Source organism: Equus asinus, chromosome 7 (assembly GCF_041296235.1).
Source record: "Equus asinus isolate D_3611 breed Donkey chromosome 7, EquAss-T2T_v2, whole genome shotgun sequence".
NCBI classification, from domain to species: Eukaryota; Metazoa; Chordata; class Mammalia; order Perissodactyla; family Equidae; genus Equus; species Equus asinus.
Genome location: NC_091796.1, coordinates 55537685 through 55544803, shown reverse-complemented (window position 1 = coordinate 55544803; position 7119 = coordinate 55537685). Strand labels below are relative to the sequence as shown.

Below are 7119 nucleotides of genomic sequence, written 5' to 3'. Positions count from 1 at the left end.
TAATATTTAAGTTGAAATACCTTTATATTAAAACTGGTATGGACACCTAATAGTATTTTTAAAACAAAATACTGGAAGCAAGATGTGCCTTAGGATTAAGTTGGGTTTACCTTGTGTTTAGGTAAAATAATGCCTGCGTGTTGATGGTTTTTATTAGTGTGACATATTGTGTGATAGCTGGGCCTAGCAGCTGTCTCAATTGTGCGTGATGTTTTTATAAGAGCAAACAAAAACAGAAAACTGCAGATCCTGAGGAGCTGGGGAGCCCTTCCTGACTATTTTCTGCATCTCACGCATGGAAGAGCTGCCCTGTGGCCAGGCTGTTTGCACACGTGTGTGCCGCGTACAGAATGTCATGCGGGTGAGCCGCCTGTGGCAAGCAGGACGGTGAGTGTGTAAATGGACCGTGCCGTGTAAGATGGTGGCAGAGCCAGCCACACGGCCCCCTGCAGTCTCCACAGGAAGAGCAAGTCACGCATGGTGTTGTCTGAATATGAGCTCTTAATAGATTATTAAAACAACGGATTTTCTCATGGTACCTCAACAATTTTTGGTTCATCTGGAACCGGAAACGTTAAGACATGGAACAACAATTAGCAAAATAATTGGGGCCTTTGTTTTCGTTCTTTCGCGAAGGCGGAGTTCTCGTACCTCCCAAGGCAGCTGGCAGCGGGCAGCGCGACCCCGGGAGCAGGGCGGCGGGAGGGAGGGGCCGCCGCTGCTGCGCCTGGTCCACGGCGGATGCCGCTTCCAAGGCGGGGCCGGGAGGCCGAGCACCGCGCAGCGGGACGGAGACGACGCTGAAGAGCTGAGCAGCAGGTCTTTTCAGAGACACGTGGGGCTACAGCGAGGCGCGGTCCTGGTACCCCGGGCTCTCCGAGGGGCCCTGAAAGGCACGCCTACCGGGAGCAGGTGACTCTCAAGGGGGGCCGGGGGTGGGCGGTGGAGCGCAGCCCGGGTGAGCTCGGCCCTGCGCGGGGTCGGGGCGCCGGCCGCGCTGCCCTGGGTGTTGGTGAAGCCGCGGCAGGTTCGGAGCTGGTGTTCTCGGGCTCTCCTGTTTTCTTATGCGCTCGTGTTTTTCCAGAGCCGCCCAAAGCACCGCGTAACTCCTGGTGTTCAAGATAAGCGACGTTACGCACTTGTTTTCCTCCCAAAGTAGCTTAAAAGGTGCTTCTGACAGTTTCTAAACCTAAACACAACACACAGGCTCTTCCGTTTTTCTGGGTTTGTTGTTTATGACGGATGTCTGGAAGGGTAGGTACCAACATTTCTATAGTGGTTCTCACTGCTTGTCGGGTTTTTACCACTTTCTTCTTTGAACTTTTAAAATGCCTTTTGGTTTTAAAATGAGCACGAGTCATTTTTATAAAAGGAACTGTTTTAAAAAGTAAATATACCTACATTCACTGGCAAAGCTTGACTATATATTACTGTGTTGCATCCTGCTTTTCATTTCACAAGTATGTATGTGTAAAGGCGTTTCCTCACATACCTGTATTTGCATGTATACGTGTGATAAAAAGTGCCAGGAATAACGTAGATGGTGGTTATCTTGTACTGTGAGTGATTTCTGCTTTCTTTTTTCTACCTTTGGCATTGTTTGGATTTTTAAAATACATGTGTATTACCTTCATAAAGAGAAAAAAAATTTTTTTTTAAAGTATAGGATAATAAAAGATACAGAAAGGTCCATAAAAATTAACTAATCCAACCAACCGTCTCATGCCCCTCTATGTCAAACCTACCATGAGCTCCCCCAGCCCTTGTATCAACGACTCAGGTAATGAGAAGTCTGTGTCCTGCCAAAGAACCTAGTCCCTTCTTGGCTAGCAAGTAAAGACTTTTTTAGTTAAACCAGATTCCATGTAATTTCCAACCCAAAGCCCCAAGTTTTAACCTTTGAACCACACAGTCATGCCATTCGTATATTCGAAATATTTTTGAACTTCTACTCAAATGTGCGAGGCGCCATTGTGGTGGTTGGGATACAGCAATGAATAAAGCAAGTAAAAATTCCTGCTCCCACAAAGCTTAATGTTGAGAGGGTAGAAACAGAAATGAGTAACATATGTCAGATAGGAATAAGTTCTATGGAAAAAATAGACTAGGAGGGAGGAACGGAGTGATGGAGTGACAGCTGTACCATTTTAAATAGTCGAATAGCCAGCCTCCAAGGTGGCCCTCGGTGATTTCTACCTCTTGGTACTCGTGTCCTTGCGCAGTCCCCTCCCAGGTTGAACAGGGTTGACCTGTGTACCAACAGGATAGTGCACCCATGACAGAGCGTGTCTTCTGAGCGTAGGTTATAAAAGACATTGTGGCTTCTGCCTTACTCTTTCTTGGATCAGTTACTTTGGGGAAAGCCAGCTGCCATGTATCAAGGACACTCAAGTAGCCCTTTGGAGAGGCTGCTGCCTCCAAAAGACCGAGCCTTCTGCCAGCAGCCAGCAAGAAACCGAGGCCTCAGCCGTATGAGTGCGCCATCTTGGAAGCAAATCCTCCAGTCCCAGTCAGCCCTCTGGCTTACAGCCCAGCTGACATCTTGATTGGAACCTCATGAGAGAACTTGAGCCAAAACCACCCTGCTAAGCCACTCCCAAATCCTGACTCAGAAACTGAGATAACTGTTGTTTTAAACCATGAAATTTTGAGGTAATTTGTTACATAGCAATAGATAACTAATACACTCTGTAAGAAGATGACATTTACTCAAAGACCTGAAGGAATGGAGACCTGTGGCTAGCTAGTGGAGGAGCATTCCAAGCAGAGGGAACAAGAAAAGCAAAGGCCCTGAGGCAGGTTATGTCTGAGGATTAGCAAGCAGGCCAATGTGGCTAGAATGGGATATGCAAAGGGAGGAGGAACAGGACATGAGGACAGAGGTAACATGGAGCAGATTTTAGGATGTTATAATCCTTTTGGATCTTACTCCAAGTGAGATGAGAATCCATTGGAGTATAGGATTTTAAACAGTAAAGTGGTCTGATTTAACTTCTCTTTAAAAAAGACCACTCTGGCTGCTTTGTTGAGACTAGTCTGAAAGGGAGAGAGAGCCAGACAAGATGAGAAGCACGGAGCCCAGTTAAGAGACTAACTTGAATGAGGCAGGGAACAGTGGATGCCGTGAAAAGTGGTCAGATTCTTTATACCTTTTTACTGGATGGGTATGAAAGGAAGTTTGAGATGCCCATCAGACACCAAAGTAGAGATGGCAAGTAAGATGTTGGATATAAAATACTTGGAAAATGTTGCACAGCATAAGTTTCCTTCCCCCACTCATTTTTCAGTTAGGCACTGTGTTCATTCATTCATTCTAATATTCACTGAGCACCTGTTATATGCGAGACACAATTCCAGGTGCTGGGTTCCAGTGAAAAAACATAAAAACCCCTGCCTTCCTAGAACTTTCGTTTTAGTGGTGTCTCACCTACCTTATGACATACAAAACTCATAAAACAGTAGATACAATTTTTATTTTAAAGATGAAAACAAGGAGACCTAAAATGTCTAAGCAGGGGACTTTCTACATTAAGAAAAACTAAAGCTATCCAACAGCCATATTCAATGAATAAGCCTTGACTAGATCCTGGATGCAAACCAAAAAAACCTTTATAAAATAATTGTTTTTAGGACAATTGGGGGAATTTAATATGGACTGCCTGTCAGACAATATATGGAATTAATGTTAATATGTAGACCATCTTTCTTAAGCGATCCACACGAAGTACTCAGGCATGAAGAAGCGTCACGTCTGCAGCGTCCTTTAAATGATTCAGGACAATAGTGAAGAGAATGAAGACAGAGGCAAATGCGGTGAAAGGTTAACAGGTGAACCTAGGCGATGGGTATACAACTTTTCTGTAGGTTTGAGTTTTTTCAAAATAAAGTTGGAAAACTTATTCAAACTTCAAAACTTCAAAAAATAAAGGCTTAACACCCATTAGGATAGTTATTATTTAAAAAAAATCCAAAAAATAGCAAGTGTTGGCAAGGGTGTGGAGAAACTAGAACCCTTGTGCTCTGCTGGTGGGAATTGCAGCTGCTATGGAAAACAGTTTAGAGGTTCCTCAAAAAATTGAAAATAGAATTACCACGTGATCTAGCAATTCCACTTCTGGGCATATACACACAAAAAAGGAAAGCAGCGACTCAAGCCAGTTATTTGTACATCGATATTCACAGCAGCATTATTCACACTAGTTAAAAGGTGGAAACAACCCAGCGTCCACTGACAGATGGACAAACAAAATGTGGTGTATCCATGGAATGGAATATTATTCAGCCTTCAAAAGAATAAAATTCTGACATATGCTACAACCTGGATGAAGCTTGAAGACATTGTGCTAAGAGAGATAAGCCAGACACAAAATGACAAATATTTATATGAGGTACCAAGAGTAGCCAAATTTAGAGAAACAGAGTAGAATAGGAGTTGGGGGAAGGGGGAGTTGAGTGTTTAATGGGTACAGAGGTTCAGTTTGGGAAGATGAAAAAAATCTTGGAGATGGTGGTAATGGTTGCATAACAATGTGCATGTACTTAATGCCACTGAACTGTGTTCAAAAATGGTTAAAATGGTAAATTTTGATATATATATTTGTCACAATTAAAAAAAAATTTTTTTTGAAAAAAATGACAATTGCTCAAACCACACAAACCACATAGCTATTAGTCCCAGATCTGGGTCTCAAACACAGGTCTGTTTGATGAGCAAAGCCCTGCTGTTGACTCCTGTGCTACCTTGCCTCATAACAAATCAACACTCTTCCTTTTAGAACACGGCCATCAGGTCCCAAGTCTTTTCCAGGCTGAGCACTTTCAAATTGTTTGGCTAATCTACATACGACATGATTTCCAGTCCAATCCTAGTTGCCTTCCTGTAAATACACTCTCATGCCTGGATCTGTTAGAGTTGCAGTTCTCAAACTTTTTGGCCTCAGCACACCTTCGCCCTCTCAAAAATTATCGAGGACCTCAACGAGCTTTTGTTTACGTGGGTTATAGCTCCCTGAGTTGCAGTTACGATGCTGGCTGAGGCTGCATCATTTGAAGGTTTCACTGAAGAGACATAGGATCTGCTTCTGGCCTCATTCGGGTGGCTGTTGGCAGAAGGCCTCAGTTCCCCATGTGGGTCTCTCTACAGGCTTCTTTGAGTGTCCTCAAGACATGGCAGTTAGCTTTTCCCAGACCAAGGAAGCCAAGAGAGAGCAAGGCAAAGTCACAATGTCTTTTATGAACTAACCTCAGAAGTCACACGCTATCCCTTTTGCCATATTCTACTTGTTAGATTTACTGAGCACAGTCCACATTCAGTGGGAGGGAAATTAACTTCCATCTCATCAAAGGATGGGGATCAAAGAATTTGTGGACATATTTTAAAAACAGAACACTCAGGGATGATTTTGTAACATTATGCATTGGTCATTTGGAAAATATTTGTTCAGTGAATTACATGGATCTTTTAAATGTTGATAATTTCATTGTTTTCAAAAAAATCATACGTCAATATTACTCCTGACCTCACTAGATATCACTACACACCTATTAGAATAGCTAAAATTTTAAAAAATAGTGATAATACAAAATGCAAGTGAGGATGTGGAGAAACGTTTACTGCAGGCGAAACATTTACTGCAGTATAAAATGGTACAGCCACTCCAGAAAATAGTTTGAGTTTCCTACAAAACTAAACATGCATTTATCATACAACCCAGCAATTGTATTCTTATGTTCGTGCAAAAACCTGTATACAAATGTTCATAGCAGCATTATTCAAAACCGCTCCAAACTAGAAACAACCCAAATGTCTTTGAATGGGTGAATGGTTGAACTAGCTCTGGTATATTTTACTCTGATTCCTGCCATTTCACAAATCCGATACCTGGATCCTTTAGCTCATCCATCAAGCCATTGCTAAAAACATTGACTAAACTAGGGTTGATATGAAAGTGCCGAGTCTCCTGAATCTAGTTTGACAATGATTGGCTAGTGGGTTACCCAGCAGCTTATCTTAGCCAAGTTACCATCATGTTGTCTGTATTCTTCTGGCTTTGAGGGGGGAGAGGGTAATAGCATAAGTTCCAAATACTACCTGTTGTATTTCCCTATTTTAATAATGGGGCTTAATGGTTTTTTAGAAATTCATGCAAGCTCAAGTGATAACATAATTTTAATAATTCTATATGTACAACATACTCACTGTCTTGTCAAATTTGTTCTTCCCCCTTTTAAAAGGGGATTGGAGTGGCCCCTGCAGATTTCTAATAGCTTCCCATTCTCCATGATTCCTCATCAATCACAGGCTATGTTCCCACAATCTCATCTGAAATTTTCCCAAATTTCTTGGATATTTTTCATCCAAGAAAAATTCTTAAATTAATTGAAGCCATAGGATGCCCTCCCCAAAACCCACCCACCAAAAAAGCTTTCCATCTGCCTTGGGCTTTGTATGAGTCTGCTTGGGCTACCGTAACAAAATACCACAGACTGCGTGGCTTAAAAAACAGAAATTCGTTTTCTCACAGTGCTGGAGGATAGAAGTCCAAATCAGAGTGCGGCAGGGTTGGTGCCTGGTGGGGGGCCTCTCTCCTGGGCTGCAGATGGGCCCTTCTCACCGTGTCCTCATTGGCCTTTCCTCTGCGCTGGTGGGGAGATCTCTGCAGTCTCTTCCCCTTCTCATAAGCACACCAGTCCCACTGGATTAGAGCCCCACCCTTATGACCTCATTTAACCTTCATTACCCCCTTAAAGGCCCTATTTCTATATACAGGTGACACAGTAGAGGTTAAGGCTTCAACAGACGAATTTGGGGGGGGGGGCATTTGGAGGAACAGGCTTCAATTCCTCTGTCCAATGTTTGTTTTACCACTTTCCAAATCCTGCAACTTTAAAAAGATGAAATAGGAGATGAGAGGTTGTTTTTGTTACTTAATAACAATATACTAACACTTGAAGCAATGGACTCATCTGTTTCCTCCCGCTTCAAATTTAACTTTTCAAACCCTCTTCTGACGTTTCCCACATTTTTCATAAACTTTGGCTCATTTGGTACTTTACCCAGACACTGTTCTCATGGGTTTGATGTCACGGATTCTGTTTGGTAATGTGTTCTCTCTGTCG

At 42.8% G+C, this 7119-nt stretch overlaps 1 long non-coding RNA gene across 1 annotated transcript in view; it reads left to right on the top strand.

Annotated features, from left to right (window-relative positions):
- Positions 1–757: 757 nt before the first annotated feature.
- Positions 758–7119, top strand: part of LOC123287072 (uncharacterized) — a 30075-nt gene continuing 23713 nt past the window's right edge. The window contains exon 1 of the long non-coding RNA XR_011504534.1: positions 758–912. This is a non-coding gene — a long non-coding RNA (uncharacterized lncRNA). The remainder of the gene's footprint in view (positions 913–7119) is intronic.